The following is a 21,677-nucleotide window of genomic DNA, read 5'->3' as shown; positions in this document are numbered from 1 at the left end:
GTGATATTTTCTGGTAATTTTTGGGTTGTTAAATGATTTTATAATGATTTATGGATTTATTAATTATTTTCTGAATAATTACAAAACTATTTTATAAAGCCGGGAATCGTCCAACTTCATCCGTTTTTACGTTTTTACAACCCGAAACTCTTCCGAAAACTCCTTCCTAACCTAATCTGGTAATTCCAGACATTTTCCGTGTTTTAACTTTTTCGATCCGGATTACGGTTTGACCCGTGCGCGTCCCGGTGCAATATTTTTGATACGATAATCATTTCGGTAGATCAATAAAACCCGTATTCTCGAGAGACGGGATATTTTTACATTATTTTCTCATAGGGTGTTTTATATGTATTTCGGTTTTGATAATTATCCAAATCTGGTATTGAATTATATCATTTTTGTAGTTATTTAGCGGCTAAGTAATCTATTTTCGGATCATTTTGCAGTTACTTAGCGACTAAACAACTAATTTATCGATCCAAAATGATCCAACACGGTCTAATATTCCATAAATATATATAGCCATTTTCTTATTTCATTTTATTCGTTTAATCACAATAAGTCAGTTAAAAACGGATAAAAATACAGAGAAAACCCTAAAAATACCGCGTTCTTGAAAATCAAACGCACAAACGAAGGCGTTATCGAACTCCGATTCGGGCGTGCAATATATCAAATCAAAGCTCTCGAAAAGTACTTTCTGAATCAATCAACCATTTTTATGCAGAAATCAAGGTGATTTTCTTATTTAATTATTTTAATTCAAATTATTTGGTGAATAAAATATGAATTTTGTAGACGTGATGATATGATTGTTTTGATGATTCCATGTTGTAGAGCATGTTTTTATGGCCAATTACATATATTATACTTCAAAAATAGAATTCAATAACACATAGTAATTGAAGTTTGATTTTTTGAAAATTCTTTAAAAAGTTGTTCTTCGTGTTCTTGAAGAGTTCTGAAAATCAAAATCAAATTTGAGGATGATGCAGAACTCCAATTTCAATGTTCAAGTAGCCGTTTTGAAGCCCTCAATCTCCTCTATCTATATATGTCATCAAATCATTTCAACAGTTGGTAATTTTTCAATTCGATAATTAGGGTTCCTGATCGAAATTTGGGGATTTCTTTTATACTGATTGTTGGATTGTTTTGATGGTATAAATAGCTTCAATAGGTTTCTTAGAGTCGATTTATGTATAAAAGTTTATTGTTTGATTGCGGAATCACGTAAATCGAGTTTATTTTCTTTTCCGTTTTTTCATTTTATATTTTGATTGTTTATGAACATTTTCGGGTTGATCGTTAATCAAGATAACTGGGTTCGTTCGTGTGATTCTCGAGCTTTAATTTGAAACATAAAGCGCTTAATTTGGTAAAAAAATGAACGAATTCGTCGTTTCGCCGGAAAACCGCCGATAGGTGGCCGGATTTATTTCGGTTTGGAGCTGGAGTTGAAGATTCGATCTTTGTCTGTGGTTGATGTTGTGTCTGGTATGTTAAGGGGTTGATTTACAATCGATCTTGTGCGAAAACCAGATCAAAAGGAGTGTTTTTGGGTCCCAATTGTGGCTAGTCGCGGCCGGCCGGATTTTCAAAAGGCCGCTGGATTCAGCAGAATCCCGGCGTGTTCTTGGGGATTCCGGTCGTCTTCCCTTTTTTCTGCCACCGTTTGATCTCATATCTGGCTAGCTGAAACACAGAAACCTGTTTCTACTATTTTGTTTTAAAAATTTATTTCCAAATTCATTTTCATTCTCAAAAATCATTTCTTTTAGATTTTAAAAATCATTTAGTTAATATTTTTAAATCCTAAAATTTATTTACTTAATTATTTTAAATTCCAAAATTATTTCTTTTATTATTTTCAAAAATCCATATTTGTTTTAATTATTTATAATTTGTTTTAATTGATTATCTATAGATTTAATTAATTTGTTAATTCATTTAATCAATTAATTTTATTTATAAATAGTTAAATAAAATTAAGTTATTTATAATTAATTCAAATAATTCCTAAAAATTATTTTTTAAGCTTTTAAAAGTTATATTTTGGTATTTAAAAATCAATTATTATTATTATTAATTGATTTATTCCTAATTATTCATATTTTATTCATAGAAAATAAACAGTTCGTCCGTTTAATACGAAACGAACGCGTATAGACTCCGAAACATATTACGATTTCAATAAAAATACTTTTGAGACCTATTTTTTTTGTATAGCAAGGTCATTTGATTTACGAGTCCTTCAGAGTCGGTATCTGATCGATAAATACTGTTATTGACCCGATTTCAGTTTTAAACGTATCGAGTCGAACCTTTTGACGAACCGAGGCGTGTGTGATATGAATTATGTGATACATGAGTTATGTGCTTACGTGCTATGTGAATTATGTGCGTATGTGGGTCAAGAGTCTTGTGTTTGACTGTTTTATTTATACGTGGGCTATCGTATGGGTAGACATTAGGGTTTTGACGCGCAGTTCGTCGAGTTATTATCGTTTAGACGATTAAAGCTATATCTTTTAATTATAGATGCGGATCGTTCGAGTGATCAGGACAAGGTGTTGGATAAAGAATGAGATGGAAGGGTATTGGATATCTGGCTTCGAGCAATCGCAGGAGCAGCATATCGGTGAAGTGTTGAAAAGGAAGACGGTGATATTTTGAGACAGAATGTCAGAATAGACGCGTCTTTGCGAGTGTGACTAACTACTAAATCCCAAAGGCAAGTATCCCTATCATCACTTATTGTTCAAGTGATATTTAATTTAAATCTTCTTGTGCAAGTATCGTTTTCCCTATTCCCAGTTCAAGATAGATAAATGTTTTACATATCGCTGAATTAAATGATTCTGTTTATGAAAGTACTCTTCTGCTATTCTATGTTCATAATAGCTAGGTGATTTTACTTATGAAATGAATGGATTTATAAATGTTTTGGGTTTTGAGAAAAATGAGTTGCTTTTGCGAGTATTCCTGCCCAAGTAAATGGGGGAATAAAGGTTTATAAGGGTGTCGAGTATTATGACCCCTTTCAATAAAATGTTTTAAGATTGGATGGTTGCATAAGAGGCCGTGGCGGCGGTCCAGCGGAGATTTAGGTATTATACAGGATATAATACCGTTAGGCCGATATGTGCCTTGGGTGCCCCATTTGTTTAGTTGGATATGCTTCGGCATACCGGTGTTGCTCCGCGGCTGATCACCGGTGGCAACACACCGTCGTTCGAGGATTCCAATCTAAATTATTATATTATTTTTGATAATCTTATAAGGAATGATTTATCAACTGTTTTGGTTTTGAATAAAGGTGGAATACAGTTTTAACTCGGTTGCTGATTGATGTTGATATTTAAATTGTTGTTAAATATCAAAGGTGGTATTAATGCAGATGACTGATATTGACTTTCCTATTTTAGCGCGGGTAGGTTGTGAGCATCAAAGTTCGTATTGATATCTAATTTGATATGACAACAAAATAAGTATTAATATCAGGAATTCGGTTTTGAATGAGTTTATGATCCACTATGTAATCATTGTTTCATGTTATTGTTGTTTACGATATTTCCATAAACAAGGTTTTACGAGCTTTGTTCTCGTCAAGATTCAAAGTATTGCTGAAGCATTTCGCTTGAAAATATCAGAAAGAGTTTTGAATACAATGAGAAACAATTATCCGATTCTTTAATAAATTTTCTGTTTCAGTAATTATGATTTTAAAATGATCTACGCTGTTGCAGATGTCGACTTTATATCAAAATGACCCTATATTTGCTATAATGATCTTGCTGAGCATTTCTTTCGCTCATACTTTCCTGTTTTCAAATTTAACCTCCAGTGAGGATTATCTTGCGCTATTTAGCCGCGTAATTGAAGGAAGCAAAGAAGAAGCTTTTGAAAGGTGGTTGGTCCAGGGTTTACGAACTAGTGTAAGTTTTATTGTGGAAAGTTGTTTATATTATATTATATTATAGTTGTGTATTTTATTTGGGCCTAGTATACTTTATTTTGAAGTTATACTAGTGGGTTTAGTTTTGAGTTGGAATTTATTGAAAAGAGTTTTAAAAGAAAGTGAAAAATATATTGATGGAATTTGGAATTCTTATTTTTAGAACTGTAACCTTAAAAGATCCTGGATTAGTTTGGGGTCATTATGATAAATATTTTCCGCTGGCATTTGTTTATTGATTAAACAGGTTGATTTGGATTGAGGTTTCATAGTGACGACCAAATCCTCTGACCCCGGATTTGGGGGCGTTATAGGTTGGTATCAGAGCTGAGGTTATATTAAACTAGAAACGAGAGTGTGTAGGAGTGTGTATAGATATGTAAAGACGTTTGAGCTCATATCGAGTTCCTGTTGGACTATTGGATATAGTACCAACAAGTAAGTTAAGATAGGTGCATTCGTTTGAGATAATTGTGCTGAGCTTGATGGAACTCCGGGAAGTTGCAAACTTCTATCGTGGAATCTTTCGAGGCTATTACAATTCGACGACGACGGAGATTATCGATATCCTTGGAACATGAAGAAGTATCTAGAATCGGATGACGAGTCAACAGAAGAGTTCAAAAAGAAGATAATTATTAAGACCGTGGCAATACCTTCTCTTTTTATAAATTTTTTTGACATCTCTCAAAAAGAAGTAATTGTTAGAGGATATATTCCCTAACACTCATTTTCAATCATATCTGTGTTTTAAATGTGCCAGAGGCTGTCATGAAGCCTATTTTTCAGGTTTTGATAGCTCTGCCAAGTTATGATAATTTAACTTCCACTTTTCTTATATGGTGGATAGTTTCTTGGTAATGTGACACCACTTGCTCATTTTGGTGCTAGAATTTTGTCATCTGGATTTCATTTCCTTCAGAATTATTATCTTTGAAATCTTTTTAGTTTTATTCATTGGATTTTGGATTCCTTTGATATTCTTTTATTCTCACTGAGATGAACAACCCTAACTATAGGGGACACAAGGTATACCTGTCTGTGTGATAGGAGTTGGATTGGACGCCATCACTTGTGTGTGTTGTGACTACAAGAAGGTTAACAACCTTTAGTATTGTCTTAATTTGGACACGCAATACCAAGTTCGTTTGATCATATTGATCTCTCAGTTATTCTTTTATTTCAACAATATTTTTTTTCTCAAATTCAGATTTTGGTCCCGTTATGGTATCAAATTCTTTTCTTTTTAAAATTCCATGATGTTATTATCCCAAACATTCGAAGGTATGCCAATTAAGTTAAGCCGAGTTATCCTGGTCAAGTCAAAGCAGGGTTATGTGATGGGATTACCGAGAGCAATAATGGACTGCGATGCGGTTATAATATCAGTGGCATATACCGAAGTCAATCTATTTCTTTACTTCTCTCTTTATCTTTCTATCTCTATTTCTTTTTCTTTCTCTCTATCTTTCTCTCTATTCTTCTTTCTCACAATCAGTAAAAGTAATTCTATTACAGAATTGGTCAAAGGATGTGGATGGAACAGTGGTGCACAGTGAAGCTCCTGTAAAAGTTTTATTATACAAGGAATACAAGATTTACTTGAGATTATGGGAAATTGAGGTTATTTGGGAATGGAAAGTTGGCTAGAAGATCCCTAGTGCTCTCTTCTGCTGATTCCGAGGACGTAATCCTTATAAGGGGGGTAGATTGTAATATCCCATATTGCAGATGTTATTATTATTATCATTTCAAGTTGTTTATGTGATCTTTATGTGAATTTTATTGAGTTATCTGGTAATTGGTTCTAATTTTTATATGTGCAGAATAAAATATAGATAATTGTGATATTTTCTGGTAATTTTTGGGTTGTTAAATGATTTTATAATGATTTATGGATTTATTAATTATTTTCTGAATAATTACAAAAACTATTTTATAAAGCCGGGAATCGTCCAACTTTATTCGTTTTTACGTTTTTACAACCCAAAACTCTTCCGAAAACTCCTTCCTAACCTAATCTAGTAATTCTGGACATTTTCCGTATTTTAACTTTTTCTCCGGATTACGGTTTAACCCGTGCGCGTCCCGACACAATATTTTCGATACGATAATCATTTTGGTAGATCAATAAAACCCGTATTCTCGAGAGACGGGATATTTTTACATTATTTTCTCATAGGGTGTTTTATAAGAAGTTCAGTTTTGATAATTATCCAAATCTAGTATTGAATTGTATCATTTTTGTAGTTACTTAACGGCTAAGTAATCTATTTTTGGATCGTTTTACAGTTACTTAGCGACTAAGCAACTAATTTATCGATCCAAAATGATCCAATATTCCATAAATATATATAGCCCTTTTCTCATTTCATTTTATTCGTTTAATCATAATCAGTCAGTTAAAAACAGATAAAAATACAGAGAAAACCCTAAAAACACCGCGTTCTTGAAAATCAAACGCACAAACGAAGGCGTTATCGAACTCCGATTCGGGCGTGGAATATATCAAATCGAAGCTCTGGAAAAGTACTCTCTGAATTAATCAACCATTTTTATGCAGAAATCAAGGTGATTTTCTTATTTAATTATTTTAATTTGAATTATTTAGTGAATAAAATATGAATTTTGCAAACGTGATGATCTGATTGTTTTGATGATTCCATGTTGTAGAGCATGTTTTTCTGGTCAATTTCATATATTATACTTCAAAAATAGAGTTCAATAACACATAGTAATTGAAGTTTGATTTTATGAAAATTCTTTAAAAAGTTGTTCTTCGTGTTCTTGAAGAGTTTTGAAAATCAAAATCAAATTTGAGGGTGATGCAGAACTCCAATATCAATGTTCAAGTAGCCGTTTTGAAGCCCTCAATCTCCTCTATCTATATAAGTCATCAAATCGTTTCAACAATTGGTAATTTTTCAATTCGATAATTAGGGTTCCTGATCGAAATTTGGGGATTTCTTTTATACTGATTGTTGGATTGTTTTGATGGTATAAATAGCTTCAGTAGGTTTCTTAGAGTCGATTTATGTATAAAAGTTTATTGTTTGATTGCGAAATCACGTAAATCGAGTTTATTTTCTTTTCCGTTTTTTCACTTTATATTTTGATTGTTTATGATTATTTGCGGGTTGATCGTTAATAAAGATAACTGGGTTCGTTCGTGTGATTCTCGAGCTTTAATTTGAAACATAAAGCGCTTAATTTGGTAAAGAAACGAACGAATTCGTTGTTTTACCGGAAAATTGCCGATAGGTGGCCGGATTTGTTCGGTTTGGAACTGAAGTTGAAGATTCGATCTTTGTTTGTGGTTGATGTTGTGTCTCGTATGTTAAGGGGTTGATATACAATCGATCTGGTGTGAAAACCAAATCAAAAGGAGTGTTTTTGGGTCCCCATTGTTGCTAGTCGGGGCCGGCCGGATTTTCAAAAAACCGCCGGATTCTTCAGAATCCTGGCGTGTTCTTGAGGATTCCGGTCGTCTTCCCTTTTTTCTGCCACCGTTTGATCTCATTTCTGGCTAGCTGAAACACAGAAACCCGTTTCTACTATTTTGTTTTAAAAATTTATTTCCAAATTCATTTTCATTCTCAATAATCATTTCTTTTATATTTTAAAAATCATTTAGTTAATATTTTTAAATCCTAAAAATTATTTACTTAATTATTTTAAATTCCAATTTTTTATTTATTTTCAAAAATCCATATTTGTTTTAATTATTTATAATTTATTTTAATTGATTATATATAGATTTAATTAATTGGTTAATTCATTTAATCAATTAATTTTATTTATAAATAGTTAAATAAAATTCAATTATTTATAATTAATTTAAATAATTCCAAAAAATTATTTTTTAAGCTTTTAAAAGTTATATTTTGGTATTTAAAAATCAATTAATATTATTATTAATTGATTTATTCCTAATTATTTGTATTTTATTCATAGAAAATAAACCGTTCGTCCGTTTAATACGAAACGAACGTGTATAGACTCCGAAACACATTACGATTTCAATAAAAATACTTTTGAGACCTAATTTGTTTTGTATAGCAAGGTCATTTGATTTACGAGTCCTTTAGAGTCGGTATCTGATCTATAAATACTGTTGACCCGATTTCAGTTTTAAACGTATCGAGTCGAACCTTTTGACGAACCGAGGCGTGTGTGTTATGAATTATGTGATACATGAGTTATGTGCTTACGTGCTATATGAATTATGTGTGTACGTGGGTCAAGAGTCTTGTGTTTGACTGTTTTATTTATGTGTGGGCTATCGTATGGGTAGACATTAGGGTTTTGACGCGCAGTTCGTCGAGTTATTATCGTTTAGATGATTAAAGCTATATCTTTTAATTACAGATGCGGTAGATGCGGATCGTTCGAGTGATCAAGATAAGGTGTTGGATACAGAATGAGATGGAAGGGTATTGGATATCTGGCTTCGAGCAATCGCAGGAGCAGCATATCGGTGAAGTGTTGAAAAGGAAGGCGGTGATATTTTGAGACAGAATGTTAGGATAGATGCGTCTTTGCGAGTGTGACTAACTACTAAATCCCTAAGGCAAGTATCCCTATCATCACTTATTGTTCAAGTGATATTTAATTTAAATCTTCTTGTGCAAGTATCGTTTTCCCTATTCTCAGTTCAAGATAGATAAATGTTTTACATATCGCTGAATTAAATGATTCTGTTTATGAAAGTACTCTTCTACTATTCTATGTTCATAATAGCTAGGTGATTTTACTTATTTAATGAATGGATTTATAAATGTTTTGGGTTTTGAGAAAAATAAGTTGGTTTTGCGAGTATTCCCGCCCAAGTAAATGGGGGAATAAAGGTTTATAAGGGTGTCGAGTATTATGACCCCTTTCAATAAAATATTTTAAGATTGGATGGTTGCGTAAGAGGCCATGGCGGGGGTCCAGCGGAGATTTAGGTATTATACAGGATATAATACCTTTAGGCCGATATGTGCCTTGGGTGCCCCATTTGTTTAGTTGGATATGCTTCGGCATACCCGTGTTGCTCCGCGGCTGATCACCGGCGGCAACACACCGTCGTTCGAGGATTCCAATCTAAATTATTATATTGTTTTTGATAATCTTGTAAGGAATGATTTATCAACTGTTTTGGTTTAGAATAAAGGTGGAATACAGTTTTAACTCGGTTGTTGATTGATGTTGATATTTAAATTATTGTTAAATATCAAAGGTGGTATTAATGCAGATGACTGATGTTGACTTTCCTATTTTAGCGCGGGTAGGTTTTGAGCATCAAAGTTCGTATTGATATCTAATTTGATATGACAACAAAATAAGTATTAATATCAGGAATTCGGTTTTGAATGAGTTTATGATCCACTCCGTAATCATTGTTTCATGTTATTGTTGTTTATGATATTTCCATAAACACGGTTTTACGAGCTTTGTTCTCGTCAAGATTCAAAGTATTGCTGAAGCATTTCGCTTAGAAATATCAAAAAGAGTTTTGAATATAGTGAGAAATAATTATCCGATTCTTTAACAAATTTTCTGTTTCAGCAATTATGATTTTAAAATGATCTGCGTTATTGCAGTTGTCGGCTTTATATCAAAATGACCCTATATTTGCTATAATGATCTTGCTGAGCATTTCTTTCGCTCATACTTGCCTGTTTTCAAATTTAACCTCCAGTGAGGATTAGCTTGCACTGTTTAGCCGCGTAATTCGAGGAAGCAAAGAAGAAGCTTTTAAAAGGTGGTTGGTCCAGGGTTTGCGAACTAGTGTAAGTTTTATTGTGGAAAGTTGTTTATATTATATTATATTATAGTTGGGTATTTTATTTGGGCCTAGTATACTTCATTTCGAAGTTATACTAGTGGGTTTAGTTTTGAGTTGGAAATTATTGAAAAGAGTTTTAAAAGAAAGTGAAAAATTTATTGATGGAATTTGGAATTCTTGTTTCTAGAACTGTAACCTTAAAAGATCTTGGATTAGTTTGGGGTCATTTATGACAAATATTTTCCGCTGGCATTTGTTTATTGATTAAATAGGTTGATTTGGATTGAGGTTTCATAGTGACGACCAAATCCTCTAACCTCGGATTTGGGTGCGTTACAAGTACCACTTGAAGAGAGATAACCTTATCAAGGTGTTTCTGTGTAACATCTTCAAGAGGTCTGTCAGTCAATAAAAATGGATCTCTAGTTGCAACTTTAACTCCTGTCTTAATCTTTGCTTCATCAGAACCTAGTCCAGCCCTGTCTCTTGGTTCTCTAGCATTTAACCCAATAGTCATGAAAGTAAACAACAATTGGCTTTTCTTTGGATCTGATGGTTTGACATTTTTCCACAGAAGTTTCTTTTTATCAGCTACTTCCATCTTGTCTAAATCAACTTGAGCACTGTCAGAGGTTGTTGTCTTGATGACTTTATCAGAACTTGCTGTTTCAGTTATAGCTTGTTGTTCTTCACTCTGAACAACTTGAGCCTTGTCAGAGGCTGTCTTTGATTCTTCAGAAATCTTTTTTCTTTTCAAAGTTTGAACATCTTTATCTTCAACAAGATTATCATCAGTAACTTGAACCATTTTGCACACTGGCTTTATCAGAATTTGAGGAAATTTTTTATCTCTAGTGGCTTGGTTGGTTCATCAACTTTTCCCTTTCCTTTGTCTTTGGGATCATTCTCAGATTGTGATCTTGTTTTGGCTTTAGATGCCTCAGTTTGTGACTTTGATCACAAATGCCTTTTACCTTAGGCCTTGGAGGTTTCTTTGCAACATAAGCTTTTGGATTTAGATTTTTCTTTTCACCCTTAAATCTAGCTTCTTCCTCCTTGAGATTTTCAGAATCTATTCCTGGATTATTTTTCAGAAATAATCTTCTAGCTATTTCCTCATCAAGTGTCTGAATCTTGGGCTCCTTGTAGTAGACAGTAGTCTGCTTTCCCTTGAGCTTCAGAGTTCATGAACTTTTGAGAATCTTGACTTCCACCTTGTATCAGAACATCAAGCTTTGTCATCAGACTTTGCTCATCAGAAGTTGATATTAGATTTTGAGTTTCAGTACTTGCTATCAGATTTTGAGTTTGAGCAGCTTCAAAACTTGTCTCATTTTGAGTAGAAGATTTGCTTGCTTCAGTAATTAGTTTCCTTGAAGAAACCTTGTTGCTTTGCCCTTTACTTTGAACTTGACCTCTACCCTTGCTAGGGTTTCCCTGGTCTTCAGCTTCATCATCTTTCTTCTTTAGTAATTGATCATTAGAGCATTTGGACTTAACTATCTTCTCCCCCTTTTTGGCATCATTTAATAATAGGAGTGAGAGAAGAAGTTCCACTGAAGATTGAATATCATTCAATTGAGCCTGTTGAGAAACTTGATTTTCCAGGACCTCAGAAATTTGGGCCTGTTGCTTCTCTTGAGCTTTCTCAATTGCTTCTACCTTTTCAGAAATAGGTCTGATAAACCTCTTTTTGTCAAGCTTGGTCTCCATATCTAGCTTTTTAGCTTTTTTAAGAAGCTTATCAACCTTTTCTTAAGTTTGTGAGTGTAGACCTTGAAGGTTCTTGGTAGATAGAGCAGTGATCTTGAGCTGTGTCTTGATATCAGAATTTATCACAAGCTCATCAGCTTTAGCAATGTACTCTGTCAGAACTTTAGAGCTTGGAATGAAATCAGTTTCATTCCACTTCTTGGTCCACTCTACTCCTCTATGAGTTTCATCCCAAGGAACAGGTGCAGCTTGCTCAATAAACTTCTTGACCAATGCTTCCTTTCCAAGTTCAGGAGCTGGAGTATGTACTGAGACATTATCTCCAGAGCTTGATGAAGACTCATTATCCTCTGATAACACAATAATGTTTGAGGCTATAGGAGTTTCTGATTCAATTTCATCTAAATTCTGATCTTCAGGTTCTTGATCCAGAATTGGTGTAGATGGTATCTCAGCATCAGTATTTAAGATTGAAGAATGAGTTGGAGATGTCTGAGCTGCTGTAAGAGCTTCCAAATACAGAATAGTAGGAGTGTGCAGCCTATTGATGTCAATTTTAGGACTCAAGCCTGAATATTCAACTGTAACATCTTCATGAAGAGGAGAGACTGGAGGTGTAACTACTGTATCAGGAACAGTGTTTTTGTCTTTAGCTAGAGGTGGCAGAGATTCAATGATAATTGGCTCCTTTGAGATAAGAGATTCCTGATCTCCTTCCTTAGCTTCTTCAGTATCTTCTAATGGAGGCTTATCCAAATGCCTCTTAGCCCTCATTTTCTTCAATCTCCTTGCAAATGAAGGAGTTGCTTTATCATCAGAGTTTAAAGTTCTTTTCCTCTTCAAGGAATCAGAATCTTGAGCTGCAGTTTCTTTCTGAGAAGTGACATTCTCAGCTTCAACTGTCACAGGTTCTGATGCATGAACCTGTGCTTCCTCTCTACTATCAAATTCATCCCTGAGAATCATTTTCCTTCTCTTTTATGGAGGCTGAGGAACAGACTTTATCCTTTTAGGTTTGGAAGATGAAGGTCTGATTGTATGTGCTGATGGTTGAGGTTGAGATGACTGTGTTGGTTTGAAATATGTCCTGATGGTAGGTTGTGGTTGGAAAGTGGTTGGTCGTGCAGTGGTTGGAGGTTCTGATGGAGGTTGGGATGGTTGGACATCAGGATATAGAGGAGTGTATGTGGATGGGTCAGAGTTTACCAAAAGTTGTTTGACAGATTGTGGGATTTGGAGGGGTCTCAAAACACTTTTCTTATTATCAGCAGATAATAAGTTAGTAAATGCTCTCTTAGCAAGCTTAAATGGTTCAATTAACTCACTTTCTAATTGGGGTGCATCAGAACAACAAGAACTATAAATAAGTTGACAGAATCTAGCAAAATATACAGTGTTTCTATCTTCTGTCATCCTATCCCCAATAAAGCCTAAAACAACATTTGCATAATCAAAATGAGTTTGATTTATGAGAGTATACCTGATATGTTGACTGAGGATTGGGATTGCATCAAAATTTAAACACTTATTTGCAAAAGTCCTGGTGATGCAGTCGAAGAAGAAACTCCGTTCCCTCCTTATGTGGGGTCTCTTCAACTGTCCCAGCTTCGCCAGAGTCTTTTCATAGCCCAGATTAGCCATTAGCTGTTGAAGAACTGGCTCTTCAATTGTTGAATATGGGCACTTTTCTGGCAGATGGAGTGCTTGTCGAACTGTGGCCAAGGTCACCACATGGGCATCCTCCCCTGTTGTAAATACAATACTTGGGGACCCATTGGCACCACCATCATCATACACGTCTGACCTTCAGAACTCCAGCACTTGAGTTCCTGAGAATGTGTCTAGTTGGGTCAGTGCATAACCTATCTCAGAGTTAGCGAGAAAGTCCTGAACGAAATGAAGATCTGATGGGGCTTCACTCTTGCTAAGAATAGCCAAGTAATTGTTGGGGACAAATTTCGTTCCATTGAAAATAATATCTTTTGGTGCCATTTCTGTAAGAAATAAGTGAGAAAATATATTGTGCACAAGGTGTTTGATAAAAGTCCTGTATGAAAAAACTTCAGAGAATATTAGAGAGAGAGAGAGAATAAGAGAGATTAAGAATAGAAAAGTAGGTAAAAGATTAGAAAATCTTTTAACTCCCATATATATACTATCTCCACTCAACAGTCCTTTTTAGAAGTAAAACAACCACTTGTACACCTGTCAGCCTGTAAATAGTTAAAGCAGAGTTAGTGGGCACGAGAAATAAACAATAATTAACGTGCACATGCAGTTGTTCAAGACAAACACGTTTACCACTAACCCAAATGATTATGACTGTTTTTATCTCACCTAATTATATTCTGATTAAATATGACCGTGACAATATTTAGCATAAACAAGTCAAGTAAAGAATAATGCCACGTAAGCATCAGAGTTTCCATCAGGATTTAATATCAGAACTTGACTATTATCAAATTTTAACAGTCATCAGAACATGGCTTCTGTACTCAAAAAGTGAATGTTTGTTACTGTGATTCTTCATACAAATACCGACTTGTTTCTTCAGAGTTTAATCATCAGAACTTCCATCAGAACTTGTCCTCAGAATTTATGCAAATGACACTTAACTATTTATCTGAAACAACTTGATCACCACAGTAATTTTCATTATTCATATGGAGTGATAGTGTGTGCATTTAGCAAAATATCAGATAAAGATTAAAGTCTGATATACTTCAGTACATCTTAGAAATAAGGCATAACTAAGAAAAGTGCTTAAAACCTGTCATTAATAATGAAGTCTACTATAGGATAAATTTGTGCATGAGTCCACCTCCACTGTTTGTGCTCATTTTATGCATCTTTTGAATTTCTTTTTTACAGTGGCTTCTCAGTGTAAATGAGTCACAACTACTATCAGAATTTATGCTATTATCAGAGTATTTCTCCAGTAATCAGAGAATGTGAAAAGTCACCAAGAAAAATTTATTTGCTTTAATGCATATTACTTAATACCAGCAATGCACTTGGGGCTTCTCTTCCATATATTTACTCTAGATCTCAAAGGAGTACCTGACTTTAATTTTCTTTTCTTCAGATAAGTGAGGCTTATCAGCATTTAGGTTATCCTTAAGATTTACTGACATCAGAATTTGTAACACCCCCAAATCCGGGGTCGGGGATCCGGGTTGTCACGAGTTCCATTTCCCTTAATAGCACCCAATCTTAATAATTAATCAACTACTCTGTACTGTGACCCCACAATAAACTCACACACCACACGTTATAGTCTCAGAGATGAACATCCAAAAATAATCACAAGTCATTTTATTCCACAATTATCTGCCAATACACCTTAAAAGGTTTTCTGAATAAATTTACATTTTCTTTGCCATTATTACAATTCATAAATATACATAATCTGATACATCAAAAGTTGAAAGCCTAGCCTATTGGTAGTTCCTACCTCAGCTACAGCGACATCAACGCCTATAGGAAACTGCAGAACGTTTTCTATCCGCTCGCGAATTGGGAGCTTGGTCCTGTTCATCTTGCCTATCTGATGTTGTGTGATGAAAGAAGAAAACAAGGGTGAGCAGAAAGCCCACCAAAATAATATTTATAATAACTTACAATATATGAGCATTCTCATAGTACTCAAGAAAGTCTTGGTTAAGAAGAAATGAACCAAGTTGATATCTTAATGCAATGAAGTCGCAAAATATTCAGTATACACATATACTTTTCAAAATATGGGAAGTCCTCTTCCATGCATAATACACACAGAGTTCCAGTGTATAACTGTATAAAAATATCGTTGCAAGGTGATCTCATATATCTAACCTTGTCTCAACGTTTTTCTGAAAATCTTTGTCATGCATAAGATAATCATTTACTACATATAAGTTTAAAAGATGAAGTTACAAGATACTCCAATATACTTATATCTTTTCCAAATACTACTTGAACTACCACCGTTCAAGTTATAATTAGTTTCAAAAGTTCATCACATAGATGAGACTACAAGATAATACTTGAATAAATTCAATCTTTGAAATATTATTGAATGAAATGAAGTTACGAGATACTTCATTAAGTCCCGATATATATATACACCTATATATATCTCTCATACATTTCCTGAAAACCTCTGTCATGTAAAGTATGAACAGAGTTGCAATATCCAATGAATTTGGAAAGAAAAGAAATTTCGGCATAAACCTGATATCTTGCTGATCAGGCAAAGATACCAATAAGTAACCTTTTCTACTAGTAGATGGATGAATCCCCCACCGGTCATCACCCTGGCCATATAAGGACCTTGTGCTGGACCGCCACCCGGCCTCTTACGCGTTGATGGACTGCCACCCAGCCACTTACACTTTGATAGACCGTACCCCGGCCTGTCGCTTATGCCGACTCAATTAGATGGGCTTACTTCCCGAACGTTGGGTAAGTAATCAATTCATTTGTTTTCTCAAAACAGCAACCACGTTGCGAATGTAAAATGCACCATAGAGTTGGATCCCCCAGGTTTTGAGCGAGTATTTAAATCCCCTTTGAAAGGAAGATCTTAAATATAAAAAAATGAGTTTTGGGGTCCACTCTAACTTTAAAAATCATTTTGAAGACTCGAAAACATTTTAAGAATGTTTGGAGTACTGCTGATTTATTAAAATAAATCAGTCCCGATATATTAGAAAATATCTGAATATTATTATTTAAATAATATTCTCATAAAGATAATCCTTATAAAAATAATCGAAGTAGAAGTTTTAAAACTTATACTTGAAATGGATATTAAATAACCAAAGATATACTTATATGAAAGTACTATCTTCATTTGAATAATCGAAAATAAGTTTGATTATCGACACCTTATTCTTTAATAAAATAAAGAATATATCTCAGCAAATAATCGGAGTCATAGATCCTCAAATGAATATTCAAATAATATTCAATAAATAAAATAAGCTGAGTCATAAGCCCTCGAATGAATATTCGAAATAATATTCAATAATAAAATAAAGGAGTCATAAGTCCTCGGATGAATATTCGAAAATAATATTCAATAATAAAATAAAGGAGTCATAAGTCCTCGGATGAATATTCGAAATAATATTCAATAATAAAATAAAGGAGTCATAAGTCCTCGGATGAATTTTCGAAATAATATTCAATAATAAAATAAAGTTATCGAATAAACCTTATTCGATTAATAGTTTTGAAAACTATAACCATATATATATATATATAAATATATATATATATAAAATATACTCGGGATCCTCGACTCCCGGTTTTAGAAAATGTTTTCACCTTTGGGTCCCTATACTAAGGGTATATGCAAATTACTGCTATTCTCTAGCCTAGGTATTATCAACTGAACCAACAGATATATATGGCAAGAATACGAAACAGGCATGCATATATATACCATATCAGCATGCTTCAATATATCGCAACATTTGCTAATTAACCAACATGCATCTATCGCAAGATAATGCATATACATATATACATCACAACAACAGTTTATACGGGTAGAAAACTTGCCTGAGCGACTAGGGGTTACGAATGGCTCGGGACGAGTCTGGTAACCTATAAGCAACAAGTAAGTTGGAATTAAACCAAAGTCACTTGTAAATCTATACTCTAACCAACTCAGACTCTAACGCTCGTTTTGCGCTTACTGATTCTCTCAAGTCACTCGAGTCCCCTCGGCTCCACCATTTTTAATAATTTAACCATTATGAGTTTTAAGGCGATTCCTTTGCGAGTGTCTTACCAACTGCCTATTACACCCTACATAAATGTTTCATATTCCAATTAGTCATTTAAGGGCCTTAACCAAGGTTTCAAAGTAAGGCGAGGGGTAATGTTTCATTCGCGAAACACCGTTACTTAAAACGGTCGTTTCTCCTAAACCGTATATCGGAATCAAACGAACTACACATCAAAACGAAGCTCGTAACATGAACTATCTAACCATGGCAATGGTCAAAACCTAACAGTGAGTTCAAGGGTTCTGATCTTAAGAACAAAAACAGTCTACGGTAAATCGGGCATTACGACGGCTATGTTTACGCGATTACCCAATTTTAAACCACTCCAAATCATCTCACAATCAACCCACAATCACAACCCAATCCAAACTCCATCCATACTTTATCATAACAGCCCCAACAACTCAACATTAACAATTTATACTATTCTTTATCATGAATTTAAACTACACTTAAGTTCATTAATCAACAACCAAGATTTACAACTCCAAAAACATCCCAAAACCAACTAATCTCTACATACACAACCATCAAGCCTCTCATGAACTATAATACTCATATTATGATCTTAACATTCAATAACAAAGCTTGGTTAAGAGATTATACCTTCCTTGAAGCTTTTTAACACAACACAAGAGCTTTGAATGCCTAAAGAACCTTGATCCTTGCTTGTATAACCTTAATCTTTCATAAAAATTCAAGAAAACTAAAGTTATTTCTTGAAGGTTACTATTCACCATCTTCTTACTTGATTTATTGGAAGAGATTGTGAATGAATTAGGAGCTTAAACTTATAGCATATCCATATCTATGTACAAGGAACCTTAGATAATTACCTTGTGATTTAACAATGCTTGGAACTTGATTTTTGGAAATTTCTTCTTTGAAAAAGAAGAAAAGCCGAGAGCAAGCTTGGAGAAAGAGAGATTTTTTTTGTGTTTTTGCTTTGATTTGATTCTTTGGTTGGTTGTTTTTTGTTTTGTTTTTGGGTAATTACCTTTCTAACCTTGACTTTGTGTGGTTATAAACCAACCAAATCTCCTTCCTCCCTATGTCATGCTTATGTCATCATGTGATGTCATCCTCCCCTCTTTGTCCTCTTCTCATTGGTTGGATGACATCATCCCCTCTAATCTCTTTGATTAGCTTCTAATGGTTTGCCTAATGACCGCTGATCTGTTATACGGTTCGCTTAACTTTTGTTTTCGTTTATCGTTTGAGGGATCATACCCGGGATTACTTAGGTTCCCTTAACCTTTCTCAATATATTGTATTCCTTTTATGATCCTCTCTTATAATCCTTTAATTTAAATCCTTTTTATCCTGTTACCTTATAATCAATTCTTTCCGTATCTAGTGGATTTCCGGGAAAAATCAAAGTGTTCGGAATTGGATTCTGACGATCTTTACATACACTTATATACCACATAGAGTACTAATAATATCCCAGAAGATCAATAACAGAACCCCTACATAGTGTGGCTTGAAAAGTTTTCTCATTCAGCATAATCTGCAAAATCACTATTCATAAGGGTTTCAAAAATTTCCAAAAATTGGGGTTATTACAGTCTCCCCTCCTTAAAAGGATTCCATCCCGGAATCAGATAGAAAATGAATAGGGATACTCTCTTAGCATTGCACTTTCTAACTCTCGAGTAAATTTTCCCACAGTGTGGTCCTTCCATCAAACTCTGAATAGTTTGATAACCCTTCTCCTATACACTTGTTCCTTTTCACTCTATAACCCTTCCTGGTTGCTCCATATAGGTTACGTCGGGTTGCATGTCTATGCGCTCATATGCCCCTATTTGTCTGGCATCCGAATTACACTTCCTTAACATTAATACGTGGAACACGTTATGACTTGCTACATGTTCAGGGGTAAGGCTAGCTCATATGCTAACTTCCCAATACTTTTTAATATATCCAAGGGTCTAACAATTGGTGGACTTAGCTTTCCTTTCTTTCCGAATCTCATTAACCCCTTCCAAGGGAATACCTATAACAACACTAGGTCCCCTACTTCCCATTCCTTGTCCTTTCGTGTCAAATCAACATACTTTTTATGTCCATCTTGGGCTACTACCAGCCGTCCTCTGATTAGATCTATTATATCCTTGGTCCTTTGGACCACTACTGGTCTGAGCATCTTGCGCTCTACAACTTCATCCTAACATAAGGGAGATCGACATTATCTTCCCTCAAGGATCTCATAAGGCGACATCTCGATAATGACATATGATCTATTGTCGTAAGAAACTCAATCTGTGTTAAGTGATCATTCCAATTTCTTTTAAGTCTATTGCACAGACTCTCATTATAGCTTTTAACATTAGAGCTTTTGCTTCTCAATACCCATTCTTTTCCAGTTCGTAATCGCTACTACCTTCCGTTCCTAATATTATACTGGTTATACTTTTGCTCGTTAGCGTTCTATAACCTTTTAATAACCACGTCAACCTTAGTATCACGAATGTGTTTCCATTCCAAATACTACCACAACTTTATTACTCCTTTTTTAGCTGTTTCTATTTTCCAAAATTTGATCAATCATATAGAAGTAAAAGAATTTATTGAGAGATCACCATGATCATGAACACTTGTTCTATTGCATAGTTAGTACAGAAGGTGGCCAGCCTTTAGTACTTGACAAGCAATTAAATAATAGCTGGTATCCTACTAGGCTTCTATCACACAGATAGATAGTCATTCGGCAATACCTCCCCTTCTGGAAGGGTTGTTCTTCTCAGCTTATACAAAATGAAAAGAAGAGAAAAGAACGAATTGAAGAGAATTGTATATATGAAAAACAAATATACTGCCACAAAATATCTGGCTTGGAACCTACCTCTGAATTATAGAGGTTTGTCATAGGAGAACAAATCATATACGTATATATATCAACATCAAGTATTATCGCATCGCATTTCACATGCTTAAATATTTTTGCTATTCCGTCCATTATTCTATGGACCCATGGTCTTCCTCGAGCTTATACACAATCACCTTTGAAACTCCCTCGACATCGAAAATCGAATCTGGGATCTCATTCTAGACATCAACGTTACTAGAATTCTATGCTTGCACCGCAGCCTTCCTCATATAGTAATACGACTCTCTTCTCATAAGAGGGAATAAATATTCAATAGGTAGATACTCTACTTAATTAGTCTATCAATGATAACTTATACACTACCACGACCCGATTAGTGATACTCAATCTCAACATCCATTCCAATACAGCTCTCACGGTTATAATCAGCTCATTACTCACAGAATCATTGCTACCTTACTATGGTCCACCACTGACCTACTGTCATCATTCACTTTCCATGAAATCTTAATATCTAACCATACGGAGTCCATACATGTCGTGTAGAATACTTCTAAGGAGTTAACATAACCACCAATCATAATTCATGAAGAACACTCCAGATCCTGATGTACATTCATGACATGAAGCAGATAAAATTGCAGAAGAGTTTCAATCAAAGCAACGATAGCAGGTTAATACCATTCTTAATCATATGCCTTCAATAGAAGACTTAACTCAAAGGTTCATCTAGTCCTTTTTGGAAACATGGTCCTGGCTGATCTCAAGATAGTATCTTCTGAGATAGATAGCCCGCTCATGGAGATTACACGAATTAAACCTTTACCAACTACTATTACGGTTGGGTATTGCACAGTCATCAGAAGGAATGTCAATATTCCAAACCATAATACAACCTTCACAGCTTTAACCATCATCACTGTATTCCTTTGGCACAAGCGCCTATAATTTTCCTCTTACCTTTAAGGCGTCGGCCACCTCTTTGGCCTTTCCTGATAGTAAAATTTCCTTATAGTCAATGTCATTTTAACCACCTCCAAATAAATTTTCTACTTCATTTCAATCACTGCTTATGTGAAGATATTTTCCTTAAAATCTGATGAGTAAAAAAAAAAAATATCACCATTTTTCCATAAGTTATTGCCTCAGTCTTTAGAGGTTAATCACTGTCACGACTGACTCTCAATCATACTTAGAACATCTTTTATCTTAGGTCCTAATTGCCCTGAACAATTTCGACCTTTACTGGTTCGATCCATACTTTCTCGTGGTTTAACACGTGCCCCACTTGGCATCATTATAATTACGTCATATTTCCTTTATCAACATTTCTATTCTTGAGAATTTTGAGTATTACCTTTCTCCTTGTAAAACCTCTAAGGTTATCCTTGAATCGTTCCTCCTGTATTCCCTAGATACATGGCATATCAAGATACCATTTATTAATACCATAATCATTGTTTATATACTTCGGAAAAATTCTCTCCACTGATTCTTAAAGGTTGTTATTACCTTAATCCTTTCCAATTCATACTGTCAAAACTCATACTATCCCTATTAAGGGTGAAATGCCAGCCTTTATGCATTCCCCTAGGATTCGTTTTAAGTTACCGATATTCTATCCTT

Source organism: Apium graveolens, chromosome 1, assembly GCF_009905375.1.
Source record: "Apium graveolens cultivar Ventura chromosome 1, ASM990537v1, whole genome shotgun sequence".
Taxonomy (NCBI): Eukaryota; Viridiplantae; Streptophyta; class Magnoliopsida; order Apiales; family Apiaceae; genus Apium; species Apium graveolens.
Note: the sequence above shows the minus strand (reverse complement) of the source record.